The 20086-nt window shown below is 36.3% G+C and overlaps 1 long non-coding RNA gene across 2 annotated transcripts; it reads left to right on the top strand.

Moving 5' to 3' along the window:
• The first annotated feature begins 3157 nt into the window (after positions 1-3157).
• On the top strand, positions 3158-14352 carry LOC119263798. Of its 2 annotated transcripts, none has more exons than XR_005130528.1 (3): positions 3158-3179; positions 12174-12278; positions 13880-14352. It is a non-coding gene; the product is annotated as an uncharacterized LOC119263798 (long non-coding RNA). The 2 variants fall into 2 exon arrangements; XR_005130527.1 differs by lacking the exon at positions 3158-3179 and adding an exon at positions 10660-10731.
• Positions 14353-20086: the final 5734 nt, after the last annotated feature.

The raw sequence follows: 20086 nt of genomic DNA, 5'->3' as shown, positions 1-20086 counted from the left end.
ATGTTATTTCATTCTCCTGTAAAGTTCTCTTTTTGGAGCTATGAGGTTTTGTTCTGGCAACAGCAATATCAATGATGAGTAGTTAAAGACTTCCTTATAACAATCATTCTTTGTTTTGCCACTATTTATGTATCTGCTACCTAACACAGATCCCTTAGTATAAGGCATTACTTAGGATCATAAACACATTAATCTGCATGGATAATCCATTATCTGGATAATGCCTATTTTAAACACATTCTTATGAACTTGTAGAGCTGCTTTACATTTTATAAACCAAAACGAAATAGGAAAGAAGATGAGTGTGATGAGTACAGCACAATGAGATACTTTATTAGTAAACTTTATCTTAATTAAAGCCTCAATTCGATTTAGCTTTTCTTTCAGAAGTTTCTAATACAACACTGGTTATCTGTTAAAGAGACTGTTGTAAGTGTTCATAAACTAAGGAAGATACAAAAGTGTGGACCCTCATAGTGATTCTGTGGTTAGAGTCTAAAAGTTGCGGCAGATAACGATCTTTCAAAACAGAGAGAGGAAGCAGCAGATGAAAGAACCTAATGTCTGATATCACAGACGTGTCCTTTGAGCAGAAGCAGCTATGACTGTGAGAGTCCTGCAACATATATAGGGTGGTATAAACCTCTAAAATGTTGCATAATTTTTAGAAAATGTTTTTAGGTATAATGATTATTATAGTCTTGTATTACTTTACATTGTAATGTCTAATAGTGTAATTCAGGACTCAGCAGTGGATGGTGAGGAGCATATGAGGACACACGTCATCGCCAGATGCTGTAAAGAATGAAACTTCTAGTGCACTGTAGTAAAAAGAAGCCTGTAGATATTACTAGAGCACAAACATGTGTGTCTGCAGTCAGTATTTTGCAAAGGAGGTGCAGGATTGCATTGCAGTGCATTTGATTATAGCTATAGCTATAGGAGTGGACAAAATAACCTTCATCAGTATGCATTTCTTACCATTATTCAGTTATATTATGTAACAATTTGACTTAAACTTGAACATTAAATCATGCCAAAGCTGTGTGAACACAGTCTACAATATTCATCACCAACATCCGTCACCACCATCATCAGGTTTTCAGCCATTATAGGCCTCTCTCATGCTGCTACGTTATGTCTTGTCTCGAGGGGGACAGGAGCTTTACACTTGGTTGTTGCTTTTGTTAGTTTGAAGTTGTTTACTCTGATTTATCCATACGTCTTGCAAAGCCAGCAGTCCGCTAGTGATACTGATATCAGCAATACTAAAATCACTGATGTTACTGCCATCAGCACTTGGGTCCAATCCCATTTCTTCTTTTTACCCCTACCCCTTGTTTTTGAGCATCACCCTAACCCTTTGGAATAGAGTTGAGTAGTGGTTGAAATCATGTCTTATGAAAAAAAAGCACCGCTTCATTAACAGGCTACTAGTGGTGTTCTGTAGGTGACCCGGCCTGACTTCAGAGATAGGAGAGAAGGGAAAGGTTTAGCAACCTCGCCGCTGGGCTTTAATTACATTTAGGGCATCATATGCCTTGAAAGAGGGGGTATAAGGCAATTATTCATTGTCACCCACCACTAATTCATTGGTGATACGAAGCTGAAGCTATTCCTGTTCGAATTTTCCCGTTCAACCTTAAATGGTGCAGTAGTATAATTCTTAAAACAAGAAGTCTCATCCAAACTCTTACTACAATAAAAGCCCCCCAGTGAAACTCATATATCACATTACTCCATTTTGTTACTATAAGAATAATTGAAAAACACGTGTCTGTAAACACAGTGTTGTACTTTTTGTCTAATAGTAAATGGAAGTGTATTTTATCTTCAAATCAAGTTCTTTCTCTGTGAGGTGACACTTCCTGAATAAAGTTTTCTATTGACAACACAGCCAGCTTATAAAGAGGCACCCATTGAACTTCTGGTGGCCAAATTATCTTCTGTCAAGCAAGCAAAAAGGACCTTGTGACTTTCTTTTAAACATTTCACTTCTAATAATCCAATGCATTCTGTGAAGGTAACTCCCATCTGGATTCTTATTGCCAGTCTTTACAGAATAGGTAAGTTTCTTTGTAGTAAATGTTTCATTATTATGCATTACTATTCCCTTTCCTTTCTCATTTCTCCAAACTGAGTTAAACCTAATTTGAACACATTTTATAGGTCACGGTCAAGCTGTAGGTCTTCATCAGAAGGCATTTTTGTCAGTTAAAACTGGTGAAGCTGCTACACTTCACTGCACATTTGATGAAAGCTTAAGTAAAGAGCAAATGTTTTGGTATAAGCAGAAACTGGGACAGACTCTTCAGCTGGTGGGAACAGTGAACAATGAACACCTTTATTTTTAAAACTAAATGTAAAGATCACTGTGAGCCAATGACAGTAGTAATTCCTTAAGTGTGTGGAGAGTAGATTAGGCCTGATAAATCGATTAGGAGAGAAAATAAGATGATAGGGGCATCTTATCCTCTAGGCCTTTATCCCCCAACTCTCCAGTCCTGTGGTTCCCAGCCCTGTTGACTGGAGGCCAGCTGCCCTGCATGTTTGAGTGCTTTCTCTGCTTTAACACTCTCACTTGAACCCACCAAATCAAGCATGCTGAGAGCAAAGAGAACACTAATATGTGCAGAGCAGTGAGCCTCCAGGAGTTTGCTTTAATCATCTTGATGCTGTAAATACAAACATAATGGCTGTAAATGTGGAGGGTAAATTGTGTTGTCAGTATTGTGAACCACAGATTATTACACTACACATGAGCAAGTTCTGTAGAATGTGACTTCATGCAATTTAAACTAAAATGAACAAATGTCTCACATTATTTATGTTATTAATAGGTTGTAAAGATTTAAACATCTCAGTGCTCCAAACTGCAGTACGGGGGTCAGTTTCTCTGGGAGAGTCGGTCACTCTGCAGTGCACGGTCCTCTCTGAGATCAGACCAGCAGATCTCCGAGTGCTCTGGTTCAGAGCTGCTGCAGGACAATCCTTTCCTGAAATCATTTACACTCATCAGAACAGCAGCAGCCGTCAGTGTGAGATCAGCTCTTCTACAAGCTGCTCTGTTTATAGCTTCTCCAAGAACATCCTCGACCACAACCATACTGGAACTTACAACCATGCTGTGGCTGCGTGTGGGAAAATTAGTTTTGGAAATGGAACATCAGTAGAACTGAGTAAGTTTTCAGTGAAATTTCTCACTGTACACTTATTCAGTTAAACAAAAAATAGATGTAGCAAGAAACTTTTTTTCTCTGTGTTGTTATTAATGCCACAAGATGGTTCTTAAATAATTCTTTATTATATTCTTTATGGTTCTGTATAGCACTAAGAAGGGTTTTTCTATTGTTATGATGTCAAGCTTGTATCAACAGAAGGACCCTTTTTGATGTCCTATACAAACAGTTTCTATACAGAACCAGCTACAGCATATTCTCCATCTAAAAATCCTTTAACAATGGAAAGAACCCTTTATTAATACAAAGGATTCTTTGAGTGTTCATGGTTCTGTATAGAGCTTTTTCAATACTAAACAAACCTCGAAGAACTGTATTTTTAAGTGTACACTTCTGGACGTTCTTTTTTAATATTATTTTTTCATAGTTTTTACAGTCTTGTTAAAACTTTGTCTTTTCTGGAATTCTGTGAAGCTGCTTTGTGACAACATCAGGTGTAAAAAACACTATACCAGTAAATTTGATTTGATTTATATAATTTCCACTTTGTTAAAGGACTGCAAAATGGCCATCCATGCCATTTTACTTCTCTGAGGCCAAACTTTTATTTATCTCTCAACTTAAAGTCAGCAAACGCTCAAGTGAAACAAAAGATTTTATTTCATTTCTGTTCTCGTTCTCATGTTTGCAAACATCCCAAAGTGTTTGTTAATTGTCATTTTGCAAATTCCAGGCTCTTTGTAAATACAGTCATGTGGAAAAGTTTAAACGCCCCCTAGTCAAATTATGTTTATAAATTTCTATTTCTGTAATTATGTAAATTATGTGAACAAAATTTATGAAATTATACATATTATCTTGTAATTATCTACATAAATCTTTTGGTGTGGTTATCTGTCTTGAGATTTGATATTCAGGTTTAATATATTATAAATTTGAAATATGAATTTTATAATTTCATAATAATTTCATTTTTGATGTTATGCAGCTTTCTCAGTCATTTTTGATTAATGTAAAGTTGTAGTTTTTATTCTGCACACATTTCATTTTTATATACAGCTTCTTGCTAATTATTTTAAACTTGTGAATTACAATAATTTCAAACTTTGGTTGGTAGTGAATGTAAAATACAAAAAACAACCAACAAAATACAACAAACATGATAAAGATGCTGACCTGCTTGTATCTGTAATTCAGCAGAGAAACTTAAGGACTCAGTGAAACAGGTCCCGCTTTAGTGCCATTCTTGTTTAAGCTCTCATGTCTGTTCCTGCAGGATGAAGATGCTGAGGAGCTGAATTATGCAGCCTTAAATTTCCATGAAAGGAAAACTAAAAGAGGAAGAGGGAAACAAGAACAGCCACAAGAAGACTCTTTGTATTCTGCAGTGAGGGGCTCCTGTTTTAATGACCGCAGAGTAACTCATTAACTGTAACTCATTAATTTCTGTTTCACTTATTTCTAACAGAAGCAAAGCTTTTCTTTCTATTTCTATTTTCTATTTCTTCTATTATAAAGTTCTACCTGCAGTGTATCATTATTTGCACATTCAGTGTTTGTGCGTACGTAACTATACATATCAGCAATACGTAATTGTCAGCGAGGGGAGGGTCTTTGTGAGACGATCAGTCATTGGAATAAAGGTTTGTGTAGGAAACAGCTGAGTCATTAATCCTTTACTCTTACATGTTTTTTATTACTACATAATTTCCTCCTAAATTGAATCTGTTGCCTTCTTTTCATTTTTACTGTATGCGGTTTGCTGAAATACTTCAGACATGCACTTTATGCCTTTATTTGTTTATTTTTGTCAACATATTTGATCTGTCTTCTATTACATAATGGTAACATGTTCCTCCTAAATATTAGAGTCAGTTTCTAATGTCAGAAAAGATTCCTGTTGAAGACTGTCTTTGTTGTTTTCTGCTTTCTGAATGCTGGTGGATAATGTTCCTTTAAAGGGGAATTCTGCTGATTTCAACAAAGTCATTGTTGTTATTCACCCTTTGGTTTCATAGTACATCATTATGGAGGGGTACCAAAAAACATTTTCTTGTGGCCTGTAAAAGGCCATAGCCGGCCCTGTGCAGGACTAACCTCCTCCAGGGTAAATTTATGATGTTCATCCTGCTTTTTCGCTGCTTTATTAAAGGACTCGTGTCCTACATTTGCCCAGTATTTTATCCTTTATCCTGAAGTCCACTTATTACATGAAAAGAGTACTGAAAACAGTCATAGTGCTTTGAGCTTGACATATGTAAATGAGCTCTGTTCTAATTGGTTCTCCTGTATTGTGCTGCATACAAAAATCAGTCCAGGCTAAAACATTCCTATTAACTTCAGTATGAATGGGCAGGGCTGATTAGGCAGATACATTAAATGTGCTGGTTTTCCTTACATCATGAGAAACAGACAGTAAAAGCTGAAACTTTAACTATATTTATATACCACATCAAACTCTTTCATCACAAAAAGTAAGGTAAATTCATTTTTCCATAATATGGACCATAAGCAAAACATTGATCACAAAGAAGTTCATTTAGCCTTTTTTATACTGAAGTTTACTGAAATATCTGTCCAAATATAACTGTAGTGACAACAATCCAAAACCTGAATAATTTGAGTGCTATGAGCGCCCTCTTGTGGAAAATCTTAGATTGGATTTCAAAGTAAGTGTGTGAGTGACTGCATCTGTAGGCTAGCTTCTGAAAGTGCAACTCTAAATAGGCTGACTGTTAGTTCTTGTAGTGTTTGTATGTCAAATGTTTCATTACCGGTTTAAATGACTATGAAAATGCAATACGCTGGTAATTAGACAGGCTATTGACTCAGGAGTGTGATTGTGAATGTGATCAGTAATTATGTGAGACCAAATATTCTTCAAAAGGTTTAAATCCGGACTCTGACTTGCCAAAACCATCAATAAAATCCTTATTATTTCTCTTTTGCACAGAAATGTACATTTTAATCTGTGCTCTTGAATGTTCTCACTTGATAGGCAATCAGAACTGTCTTAAATCCAGTCAGTAGTCACGACTGAGTGAGCACGGTTTATGTTATGATTTCTATATCAGAGATTCCACTCCTGCAAACAGCAAAGGTGAAACCAGCACAGAATTGACTGTGAGAAGAAAAGTGATTAAGACTTGAAAAGTTTTGATCTGAAAAAGAAAATTTCTCAGTACATATGTTATACTTTCATGGTACACAATGTGTATTACAGTATTCAGCTTTTCTAAAGTCTATGAACAAGTTGCAGAAGGCATTGAAACACTTTCAGTATATCAGAATGCTATACACTGGTTGTTAGTTATGGACTCTCTATTTAACTGGTGTAAATATAAAGACCTTGTAAACAACAATAACCAGTTTAAACGTATATGGAGTTGTTCTAAAGGTAACGATGCCCATGATACTCTCTGAAAAGTGCATCAAGACATAATGTATCACAATAATAATATTATATCACTGCATTGCCCACCTCTGGCAGTTTCTAAGTAATGAACACCAGATACTGGATTATAAGTCTTAAGAAGGGGTTAACATAAGATTAAAAATCCATCCATCCATTTTCTAAACCGCTTCTCCGTCAGGGTCACGGGGGGTGCAGGAGCCTATCCCAGCAGTCTTCGTGCAGAAGGCAGGATACACCCTAGACAGGTCGCCAGTCCATCGCAGGGCAGACAGACAGACACAGACAGTCACTAACACCTAGGGGCAATTTAGCACATCCAATTGGCCTGACCGCATGTCTTTGGACTGTGAGAGGAAACCAGAGAACCCGGAGGAAACCCACGCAGAGAGGACCCTGGTCGTCCGGCCCCACCTTGCTGTGAGGCGACAGCGCTACTCACCACGCCACCGTGCCACCCAAGATTACAAATCAAGATCCCTTAAAATAATCTTTGATTAATTAATAAGTGCAAACATCATACATGCTCTAAAATGATTTGGGAATGGTCATGGTCAGATTCCCAGTTATCAGGAAGATTTTTATTCTTTCTCTATTTTAAGTATCTGAGGGATTCTGAAGGAACAACTGTGCCCTCACCTGAAGGAATGAGTGAACTGTCTCAGTTAATTGTAATGTGGCCATTCAATGGGAGTTACTTTCTACAAGCCTTTCAGCCCTTTGCTGTATCTCCTGCTGCACCATCCCCTGGGTCTGGTACTTGAGGTACTCTGCAATCAGTAGCTAAGTCTACATCCAACAAATGTATGAAAAAAGCTTGTATCGAAAGCCCCGAAGGGTAAAAGAAAAAAAAGAAAATGCATTCTTGTGGCTTTTTAATTACTTTTTTCTGCCTGCAAAACATACCAAAACCAGTTCAAATATTACTTGCATAATTTGTACAATTATAGCCATCAAAAACCTAAAAAAAATCTTCCTCACAATGTTTTACCTACTATGATATGGACAATAGTACCTAACATTTGTCATGTTACACCAGCTTTGATCAGCAGAAGGCAGTAGACTTTTTTGATGATGATGATGATGTGGATTGAAGTGATGTCATTAGAATGTACAAAAGCCTGTAGGAGGCAGTGTGAGCAGTGGCTGAGTTCTACTGTGGTTTCATAGTTCTCTCCTCTCAGACTTCAGAGACTAAAGGAAATATAGGCCACACCTTCTGTCTTCATTTAACCCTGTTTTACAGAAACATTATCTATTCTACTCTGACTTGGCCATTCGAAACTACCTCTGTCAGATGTGTCAGTGTCCTGAATATAATTCTGTATGTGCTCAAACATTTTTTTTACTGGCTAACAATATTCGTTACTCATCCAGCACCATCCACAATGCAGCTTGAAGGAATATGTACCATTTGTGCAGTTAAACTTCAAAATTGCAATTTGATTTAAGATGAATTCCACCTGAATTCTACCTCATCTTTTGAAGTCTTCTAAGTGCTTAAATTGTTGAGATGTAAACAAAGTCACTGAGGCTGGTTTGATGTGAATTTGTTCATTAAAGAACAAGTCTTTCTTTATTTCGTCATAGTGAGAGATCGTGATCCGGTGGTGGAGAACAAAGCCAGTCAGGTACTACATGTTCTCTCATCCACACTGACGCTGTTTAATTCTTATAGAGTTCTCTAATCTTCAGCGTTTAATATTTCATATTCATCTCTACAGGACTCTGCAGCTGTGGAGCTGAGTTATGCAGCCAAAAGCCTGAGAATGAAGAGTGGACGCTCTGGACACAGTGTTTACTCTGAAGTCAGATACTTCTCAGTTACTGACCCCAACAGTCACTGACTCACTGGACTCTCTTCTCTTGTAGCAGCAGAAGTGAAGTTCAGGGATATTTTCTGTTTACTGTCTCAGAGCAATGCAAGAACACAGTTTTAGAGTGTGTGTCATTCACACATGGCAAACGCATTCATGAGCTCAGATCGTGTCTGATATTGTGTTCATGGAGGAAGACGTGCTTCTAAAACAAAGCTGTGGTCATTCTGCAGACGTTTAGAGATTGTGGCTGATAGTCTGAAACTGAGTTCACGCTACACCTGCTTTCGGTTTATTCGTTGAGTTTAACCCTTTACAATCCTAGGTTTATAACATACTGAGGCTTATTATTCAGTAAATATAGAGACTTCACAGCAAACTGGTTGAAATATTATTTAGTATATGTGTGCAATGAAACTTTGGGCCCATTGGACACCAAATAAAAAAATAAAATGGGCCATAAATTCATATCACAATTGTTTTCTTTTTCAATATGTGAAATTCAGCAAAAAAGAGAAAAAAGAATAATGTGCAGAAGTGTGTTGTTTTTTACATACCATGACTTTTAATAGGAAAATACATTTATAGTAATATTCTTCACACTATAGGAGCCCAGACTGAATGTAAAAATATCTTCATATGGTTTATTCTGTTCTAAACTGATAAATGGACACAGTGACACAGAGACTCTAATTCCTCAAGAGGGCACATTTTACAGTGTTTTTGGAAAATTAGTTGATTTCAGATTTAACAGTTTTGTAATGTCTAGACAAACTATGTTTTATATAAAATAATATGTATTAAATTGAATGTTTCACTTTCCCTTTGGGATTAGTATACTGAGGCCAAACGGCAGACAAAACTTACATTTATATAACTCAGCTTACTGAAACCTGTCCTCCTCCACTTGGTGTGGGGGATAAAAAGATATTTCATATTGAAATCTGTTTTGTTTTAACAGCAACTATAGCTGTTTGACTGAATGGTAACCAATAAGTCATGTTTCTCCCACCATAGTCTTACAGATCTATACTGTCATGAACCTTATCACAATGATAAGTCACCAAACCAGAAATTGCTGTCATGTTGGCAAAAGGAGGTTGCACAAAGTACTGGGGTGCCAGTAATAATGACAATGAAGCATTGTGTCAAAAAAAAAAAAAAAAAAAAAAACATTTGCCAGCCAATCAGATTCATCTCTTGAGCTCAATATGCTAATCCAGTTTACTGCTTTGTTCAGAAGGTTCCTTTCTAAGTTACTTCAAATAAGCAAAGCATCTTACGAAGAAGAAGAAGATTATGATGATGATGATGGCTCCAAAGTGGATTCTCGTTGTACCTCTCTACATAATATGTAAGTTATGAGCTCTTTATAAAATTGTCAGATATAAAATTCTGATTTTGTTCTATTGATCTTCTTGCTCATAATTGATTTCATGTCATTTTGTAGGTCTTGTTGAAGCTGTGCAGCTTAATGAGCAGTTTATCTCAGTTAAGACTGGAGAAAATGCTACTCTGTCTTGCAAAGTTGAAAAGTCTGATACTCACGTTAAGGTTTGGTACAAACAACAACTGTGGCAGAAACCTAAAGAAGTGGTATCAAAGTTAGACGAGAAACCTCCATACATTTTAAATGGTTCAAAATTCAGTGTAAATGAAGATTTTTCTCTGACTATTAAAGAAACTTCTGAAGATGATGAAGGAATGTACTTCTGTGGGAAAACTGATGGAAAAACATTCACATTTTCTAATATCATAGTCGTGGCTGTGACAGGTAATCATAGCACTACTTTTATTATATAAACACTTACTTATTTTCACTATTTATTTGTATAATATTAGAATCACATTAGATTGTATTTAGAATATGTTTGTGCCTAGAATAATAAAAACTTTGATTTAAGTCTCACACTGGGAACGATTAACACAATGCCATGTTTAATCAGTATAAAGTGCAGCTTTAAACACTTATTATATTCACCAGGTCATCCTCAGTTAAACATCTCAGTGCTCCAATCTCCAGTACGGGGGTCAGTTTCTCCAGGAGAGTCGGTCACTCTGCAGTGCACGGTCCTCTCTGAGATCAGAGCAGCAGATCTCCGAGTGCTCTGGTTCAGAGCTGCTGCAGGACAATCCTTTCCTGAAATCATTTACACTCATCAGAACAGCAGCAGCCGTCAGTGTGAGATCAGCTTTTCTACAAGCTGCTCTCTGTATGAGTTCTCTAAGAACATCCTCGACCAGCACCACACTGGAACTTACTACTGTCCTGTGGCTGCTTGTGGAAGGATCATTGTTGGAAATGGAGCATCAGTAGAACTGAGTGAGTCTGTTTTGGTCTTATATATATTATATAAATATGGTGGCTCAAATATTTTGTCAAACTAAGTGGTATTTCTGTTAAACTTTTAAAAGGCGGCCTCTGAAAATTAGTTTATTGTTTGTGCAGTTTCAGCAGGTTTATGTTTAAAATGCCTTTGTACACTTCTGAGTCCATGATCCCATCAATGAACACAGCCTTGTTGAAATTCTCCTACAGGCTTTTGCCACACACACACACATATATATATATATATATATATGTATATATATATGCTAAAAGTGGCTTACTCTGAAACAAAAATCACTTTGCTTAACAGTTTATGAAGTAACCTAAAGAACTTCAGATGTGTCCAAACATTGTGTGTGTCTATATATATATATATATATATATTGGTGTAAAAGAGTTCCTGGAAAACACATATTGCACATATGGGCAAATGCTCTTTTGTTTTGAACAGCCACTTCAACAGGCAGCAGGAATTTCCAGCCCCAGGGGTTGCAGTAGTTAGTTGCAAAGGCCAGTCCTCTCAGACACAGTTTACACCCAGCAACATAACATCTGATAACATCATCGACTTCAGCTACCTTGCTGCTGGTCTTCAGTTGCATTAAGGGCTTCGTATGTCTTCAAAGAGGGGTGATGCAACTATAATTTATTATCATCCACCTCTAATTCTTCAGTGATATGAAGATAAAGCCAGCTATCCACCAGCTTCTTGTTCGAATTTTCCTGTTCCACCTTACATGGTGCAGCAGTTCTGACACTTGAGCTGTCAGGATATAACTGCTGCCATTTAAGGTATTTTAGGAAATTTAGCTAGCCAGCTACCAAGACATCAGCATACTATTAGCGAATTTCTACGCTTGTTTTAAAGAATAAGACTATATTATACTGTAATGACATAAACAAAGTTAATACAATGGTTATCAAAATTTTTGCAGCAGAGAAAATACTGACATTCGTGGGTTTCATTGCCCACTTGTGCAGGCATCTTGGTGGTTTTCCGTTTTTTTTTTTTCTCATAACACTTTATTTGGAGTGTCCCTCTATAAAACCTCCATTTCACCCCACCCCTCTATCTCAACAAAAATCAGGACACTTTACCCCAAGGCATGAATGGAGGGTAGGGGCAAAGGGTGAAATGGGATTGGGTCTAACAGTCTAAACCAGGACCATGGTGCCCCTCAAGAGTAACTTGGCCACAGCCACTAAGCTCTTCACGGCAGCACAGCATTTATTTTTAGACGTTTGAGGCCTTTAAACAAATGTCATTAAACATTAATACAAATTAAAGCACAAAGCATGAAATGCATTATAAACCTTCACATTGCCTGTTGTTCTTGAAGTTAACGTTCAGAGAAAAAAGAAAGGTTTTAATCAGGTGTAAAAGTATATCATTGTATCCATAAAGCTGTCATTTATTCCTGATCTCTGTTTTGTAGGTCATCAGCCTGTTCTAGTTGTTACCCTGGGAGTGGCGCTGGTCTTGTTCTTAATCTGGAATATCACTCTAATCTACTGGAGCTGGAGGAGAGAGAGCCGCAGTGGTGAGTTTATTCAGATACTATATATTCATTACCCTAAAGATAAAATTAAAAAAATATTTTATTTCATTGCATTTCAAGGCAACACATCTTAGTCTGACACACTTTCCCAAAGACACTTTAAGACCAGATGCATTACCAACATACTCATTTCACCATTCTGAGTCCACTGAAGTGTCAGAACAGTGGTTTAGAAAGCATCTTTTGTGAGAAACAGTCAGATTTGTTCAGTCACTTCCATTCATGAACAGCAGATCAGATCATTAACAGATCAGTACCATGAGACATTAAAGATTCTTGCACATGAACGGGGAACCGTCTATATTTCACCTCTTCTTTAGTAACCTATCGCACACTGTAGACAAACACAGCCCTGATTAGATCCCATGTCCACATACATGCTGGTTTATTAAGGTAAATTTTACCACTGTTTCTAAACATATTTAAAATTGTTTGCTCAAAATGTTATCCGATTGTCAGTTGACTTACAATTACTAACTGATGCCTGATAATCAATAGAAAATGCATTTTTCCAGGCTGCTGAAGTTAAGAAGTAGCAACGGTAAAATACAGATGTATTATTTCTTGGTTATTTTTATCAAAAAAGATCAATTGTGCAATAACACAGCAAACAGGCCCAAGATACTAGAATCAATTACAATCCTTGGGCTGTAGGCCTACTTTACTGTAAAACACACTTTCTGAATGAGTTTGCTATGACTCTGTTATGCTCATAAATATAAACTTCTCTATAATTTGCCAGAATAGCATATACCTTTCACACCAGCATCTTTAAATGACTTGTTAATCTTTAACTTTCAGGAAACCCAACTGTGGTCGTTCTTAATAAGGTAGTTATTTTAGTTTAGGTGCCTGTGACCAGTATGCAGCTACACAGCCTCAATATCAGCAGCACGAGATGCACTTTATGTTTGGACACATGCTTCCTTTAACCATCACTAACACTTGGTGACTTTCAGTGCCTTTATTTCTCTCATGAGATCCTTTGTCACTCTTCAGACCACAGTCAATAGGTACTCACCACTGCTGACCGGGAGCACTGAGGTTATCATGCCAGGTCATTTCTCACACGTCCCGTCGACTACAAGAAGCAACTATTTTCTCGTCTTCTCTTATGTCTAATACCTTGACGTGCTGTTGTTGCAAGATAACCAACATTATCCACATAATGTTTTGGCTCATCAGTGTAGATCTTACTTTTGCAACAAAGTTTTATAGTCATCTGTAAAAAAGAAGAAAAAAAATACAGACCACTATCATAAAGATGTTGTCAGAACAAAACCCCTTATCTCCAAAATGGTAACTTTACAGGAGAAGGAAAAAACATAGTTTACTTTCAATGTAAGTCAATGGAACCAGACAATTTCCAAATTATTTTTGGGCATTTAATTTGGTCTATTCATCATACAATTTACAGACAATGTAAAGGCCAACAGGAATTTTCAAATTCAAAACTGAAAAATGACAAAAGTGGAGATACAAGGTTTTGTTCCAACAGAAATGATAATTAACATTTATAATGCCTCCTAATGTAGTTGCCCATTTCAGTAATAACTGTTTCCCCTTTATTCTCTCTGAAATAGGAGAATAATTTCGAGGGCTACTATTTCAATCTTTTATATTTGAAGATGAAGAAAAAGGGACACAAGGAGAACATTTTCACCCCAAGTGAGGTCCTTCCCTGCTACAGACCAATTCAGAAAGACAACATTGCTGAGAAAACAGGAAAAATAATAAGAAAATGAGAAAAAAATGTCCTACTGAATTAAAGGTGCTGATGTGAAGTGTCAGTGTTCTCTGGATATTTTTAATAGCATGAAGAGGGTGTTAAATGTACCAATTGATGTTAAATCTAAAGCAGATAAAATATGTCATTCTTAGATCCTTTATATTATAAGCTAATAATTTAATGTTGCATAATTATTTGGTATCCAGTGATGATTCTTAACATTTGTGGACTGCTGTTTTCCTCTGAGCTGTAAAGTTGTAGGCTTCCTATAAACAGCACTTTCTGAGGTTCCTCTGTGTTCTGTGCATCATGCTTTAACAGTCATGAACTGAACTATTAATACATATGGAAATATTACATTAAATACATTTAATTCTTTATTCAAAGTCCTATTCTGATGTATTTTGATGTGATGTGAATCTGTTGGAAATATGAAATTTGCCATTTGCTCCTTTTTGTCGTGTGTTTATGTTTTTACTCTCTGACTATTAAACTGACTCATATTAAAGGCATCATACAAATGCATCCCGTTTCTCTGAGTTACTACTTTTATAAACCAAATAAAACACCAACACAAGTGAAATGCTTATACCTGTCTGTGCATCATGCTCTCACATTCAGGAACTTATATATCATTTGAAAACATAGCATTAAAGGAATTTCATTCTTTATTCAAAGTCTTATTTTAATGTGATGTAGTCAAAATATTGTACCTAGAAATATTTTACCTAGAATTTTAAAAGAGAAGTTTAAAGAAATTGTAAATATTTAAAATATTTACATAGAATATTTAGCTATTTTCTTCTTTTATTTTGTTGTGGTTTCTTAGAAAAAACAATGCCGGGAGCTATTTCCTTCCAATACAGTAGATCATTTTAAATGAGGAAATATTCGAAACTTCTAATATCTGTTGTACAGTATTTGGAATTCCTTCAGTGCTGCTCTTCACTGAGTGGATGCCTTTTAAGTAATTTCTCAAATATAATTGCTGTGATCCTGCAGGCTGAATGGTGCAGTTCCAACAGTCCAACTCTAGATGTCTCTAAAACACACACACACACACACACACACACACACACACACACACACACACACACACACACACACTTTTTAAGATGCTTAAAAAGGGGGGTGCTGGAGCCTATCCCAGCGATCATTGGGCGGAGTCTCTAAAACCAAAGAAACTAAAATTCTTTGATAGTTCTCTGTAAAATCTCAATCTGTCTTTAAGTAACAGTCATAGGAATTTCTATAATGTCTGTCTCTAATAAGTTTAACCAAATGAGAGATTATTTTAAGTCTAACCCTGGTCTTAACCTCAACACTTACAGCTACTCCTAAAACAAGCCCTGTATATCATATATAGGGGACCATCAAAATAAAGCATGACCCAAAGAACTTTGTTGTTGTCTTTCGTAAAGAAGATGAGGCCCTAGTGGCCCTGATCATTAATAATTAGGAAATGAAAACTGTAAACAGCTTCAGGTTTCTCTAAAATTGGAGGGTGAATTAATCTTCATCTTTTTATTTCTCATTCAAATGAAACATGGAGCATGTTTTTCAAATAACTGTAATTTGCTAACTGTTGCTGAAAACACTGAAGCAAACAAACTTTCTCTCTCTCGGCCAGTGAAGTTGGTATCATGATGAATTGTAAATGATAAACTGAATTAAAGACCTTTGTCTTCAGTGGCCTTCTAACCTTGTGCCAAGAGCAGTTTCTGTGCTGTGGTGTATCAGTCATATTAAGAGTGTGGTGCTCTTCACTGGCTGGCTGAATAAATGGTCTCGTGTTAATCTGGAGAACAACATTTTGGTTCTGTACGACACAAGTAATGAAATGATTCTGTCCTGAGTCACTCAAGGACAGTTGTAGATTCAGACCAGAGATGGTATCCAATGATGATTCTTAAAATATCTGGACTGCTGTTTTCCTCTGAGGCTTCCTATGAACAGCACTTTCTGAAGAACCTCTGTGTTCTGTGCAGTTATGAACTTAACTATACTTAATATGGCATTAAAGAAATTTCATTCTTTATTCAAAGTCTTGTTTTGATGTGATTTGATGTGATTCAATGAAAATCTCTGTTGGATTATGTAATGGGCCATTAGCTCCTTTTTTGCCTTGTGTTTTTTTTTTACTCTCTGACTTTTATACTGCTTTGTTGACCTGATTTTACTTGTATTAAAGTAATTCATCTTGCCAGCGCATCCTCTTTCTCTGAGTTAATACACTTATAAATTGTTTATAATTCTTCTGTAGCGTGTACTGGAAAGCCTCAATAAAACCAGTGGAGTGGAATTATTTCTATCGAATACCTTGAAAAAGATACAAAGACATTCATGAACATATCCAGCCTAGATTGATATCCTCTAACATTGCTTAATGGTATAAATTATTTTATTACTATTCTCAGTTTATATCAATGAGTAGCTGTTATCAATTGAGTATATCAATGTTTCTGACTTCAGACCAATTCAGAAAGAAAGTATTGCTCTCAATATTGAGAAAATAAGAAAATAAGTCATACTGAGTTGAAGGCGCTGATGTAAGGTACCAGTATTCTCTAGATCTTTCTTGTTTTAAGGGAGGATATTTCTCTTCTTTAAGGTTTTTATCAGCAGATAAAACCCAGCTGAACAGTGTAAAAAGAACTCAAATTGTATCAAATGTGAAATGAAAATATACTTCTTGTTGGATCTTTTATGTCACAAGCTAATTTGTATAATCATCTAGCATTTAGTAATGTTATTAAATTTTTTTGATGTCTGCTTCTTCTCTGGGATGTAAGGTTGAAGGCTTACTGTAGGCTGTGTCATGATGTTTATAGATCATGCTGTCATGATCATAAATTTAAAATTGCCATAATAAAATATCTGAAATTCCATTCTTCTTTATTTTGTTGTAGAATAGATCATTTTAAATGAGGAAATATGCAAATTTGGGCAATTTCTCTATTACAACTTACTGCTAGAATTCTGACGTGTCATCAGTGATGTGGGATTTGCTCTGGTGAGGTGTGAACTGGGTTTGATGATTTTACATGTGGAAAAATATTTCCTGCAGTATCAACTGATTTGATGTCGGTCCCTGCCTGGAGAAGAAAATAACTAACTTGACTCATCATCAGTCTTCTGCAGATTACAACTTGGGCTTAGGTAAGGCCTTTGTCCCACCTCAAGAAATCTCTCTGTCTGTCCTCAAAACAACAACAGATTAAATACTAGAGAGATCTTGACTTGGACACATCCTAACAGACACTAAAAGGCAGGAGGTGAAGCTGGATCTAGTAAATTTGGGTGATTTCTTGTGTTGCTACTATGTTTGCTGCAGGGTCTTGATGAGGCCCCAGTTGATAATGGATCAGTTGTGCTAGCCATCCAGTAAGATAGGGACTAGAAACAGTGAAGATCCATTTATTAAGAATTTCTGCAAAATAAATTGTATAATAAATCATGTATAATAGTTACAGTGTGATTGATCCTTTGATGCCACAGTCATCTGTTGCCAAAAATTCAAGAGAGTATAAATAGCCTCATTCTCTGTGGGTGGGTAGGAAGCCCCTCGCTCTTTTCCTTTACTCAGCAGGATGGTAACGTGGCATCTGTTTGCTGATGTTGAGCTCCCAAAACACTGCGCTGTCTGATGACGTTGCATTATCAGCAGTTAAGTACAATAAAGTTATAGCTCTTCACAACCACATATTAGCCGTCACTCTACCAGGTTAGAACCTATCAAATCTAACTGAGACCCTTAGACATCATCACACTCTGGTCATCCTTTCTGGTGATGTTCTGTCAAGCATGTAATTCATATTTTTGTGGGCTTTTACCTTCCAGCTTATCTTCAGTGGGTGTAATGCTATTAAAGAGAACTTGTTTTAAGAGTCTATTGACCTTTTATGGCTTTTATGACTTTTACAAGAATGCTCTATTATCTATTATAGTTTTTTGCTGCTTTTATAAAAGAGAGTTTCTACATAATCTGCTATATTAAAGCATAATAGAACTGATAAAAATGATCACATTTTGTTTATATGACAATAAGTACTTATAATAATACTTAAATAGTTTTGACAGGAGGAGCCTTCAGGTGGTCAAATGCGCATTAAACAAGCAGTCATAAAAAAAAGGCTGTGACTATTTCCAGCCAATGAGGTTACAGTCACGTGCTCTGCAAGCTACGTTGGTGATTTTGTCATTTGCTTCTCCTAAGACGTACCTCAGTGCTTCAGTGGAGATCTGTCTTTTTTGGGTAATGGCTCTGATATGGATTCTCATCTTATTTCTCTACATAACAGGTATGTTTGACAGCTCTTGAGAAGAAAGGTTTTTGGTCATCAATTACGTTTAACTTTAGGTATTATTATTATTATTATTATTATTATTATTATTATTATTATTATTATTAACTGTGCAGATAAAATATCATCAGCTGAGCTCTAGTCTAATCCTGTCTTATAGATCCTGTTCAAGCTGTGGGACTTTCTGAGGCGTCATTTGTCTCAGCTGAGTCTGGTAAAACTGTGACTCTACACTGCAAATTTGTGGAAAGGTCCGGTCAAAGCGTTAAGAGTTGGGTTTGGTACAAACAAAGAGCAGGGCAGGAACCGCAGGAAGTGGCAGTGAAGTTACCCGAAAAAAGAGCAACTACTTCATTTAACAGATCGAAAATAATCCAGAATTTTGATCTGACTATTGAGCAAACTAATAAAACTGATGAAGGAATGTACTTCTGTGGTGTAGTCGGGAACACCATTACATTCTCTAAAGGCACGTTCTTAGCCGTGACAGGTAATAAATGACCATTTTACATTTAATTACCATATAAACTCATGTGCTTGTCTGAGAAAAGTACATATATGCACTAAGATCTTACAATGTCTTTATTATATTGACCAGATAAACCTCAGTTAAACATATCAGTGCTCCAAACTCCAGTACGGGGGTCAGTTTCTCCAGGAGAGTCGGTCTCTCTGCAGTGCACGGTCCTCTCTGAGATCAGAGCAGCAGATCTCCGAGTGCTCTGGTTCAGAGCTGCTGCAGGACAATCCTTTCCTGAAATCATTTACACTCATCAGAACAGCAGCAGCCGTCAGTGTGAGATCAGCTCTTCTACACACAGCTCTGTGTACAATTTCTCCAAGAAAATCCTCGACCAGCACCACACTGGAACTTACTACTGCGCTGTGGAAGCTTGTGGGAAGATCATTGTTGGGAATGGAACATCAGTACATTTTCGTAAGCAATATTTAAGAAGTTTAATCATCATCATTAATCATTTGTATGATGGCATAACAGAACTGACAGTATTCTCCAGCTGGATTGAATGCATATATGCTGTGCCCATTATCAAATATCTTTAGACACCTGAGAAAATGTAAAAAGTAGCTCATCAGGTCTCCGTAAAATACTTCATGTGGTAACAAGTAAATAAACTAGTGTTATTCAACTTAAAAACTATGCTGTTTGAAAGACTCGTTGATTTATTCAGGTTGAATGAAACAAATTTATTTGTTCCCAAACGTTATTTTTTTAAGCAGATATGACGAGTCACTTTTTATAGTGTTCACTCAAACAGTAAAACTTTGATCACATCATATTTCTTCATTCATATTTTACAATCCATTATGCTGTACCTCAGAGTGGGATAAAGCTGAGAAACTATATTTCTATGAATGTATGAATTAAAATTTGAAACATGAAGCCAAAAATATACTTGAATGAAAGTAAATTATTGACATTTCAACATTTTCTAGTGTATAAAAGTAATGAAATGAAATGTAGTGAACTCAAATATGCAGCAACTCAACTGGCCGATGAGAAAAATGGTATTTCCATGAAAATACGTAATTCAATTAAAATGCACTTTAAATAATACCTGAATAAATATAGAAAAACTAATAAAGAGCTCAACTATCGCAAAATAATGTTTTCTCATGGTTTGAACTTTTGTGAGCAGAAATATACAGCATTATTTATTTATTTATTTATTTTTAGAAAGTCCCGTTGTGCTTTGTCTGGGAGCAGCTTTGGGAGTGTGTGTGGTTGTGATCTCTGC

This window comes from Pygocentrus nattereri, chromosome 8 (genome assembly GCF_015220715.1).
Source record: "Pygocentrus nattereri isolate fPygNat1 chromosome 8, fPygNat1.pri, whole genome shotgun sequence".
NCBI lineage: Eukaryota > Metazoa > Chordata > Actinopteri > Characiformes > Serrasalmidae > Pygocentrus > Pygocentrus nattereri.
The sequence above is the reverse complement of the archived record's forward strand: the minus strand, read 5'-3'. Positions and strand labels throughout refer to the sequence as shown.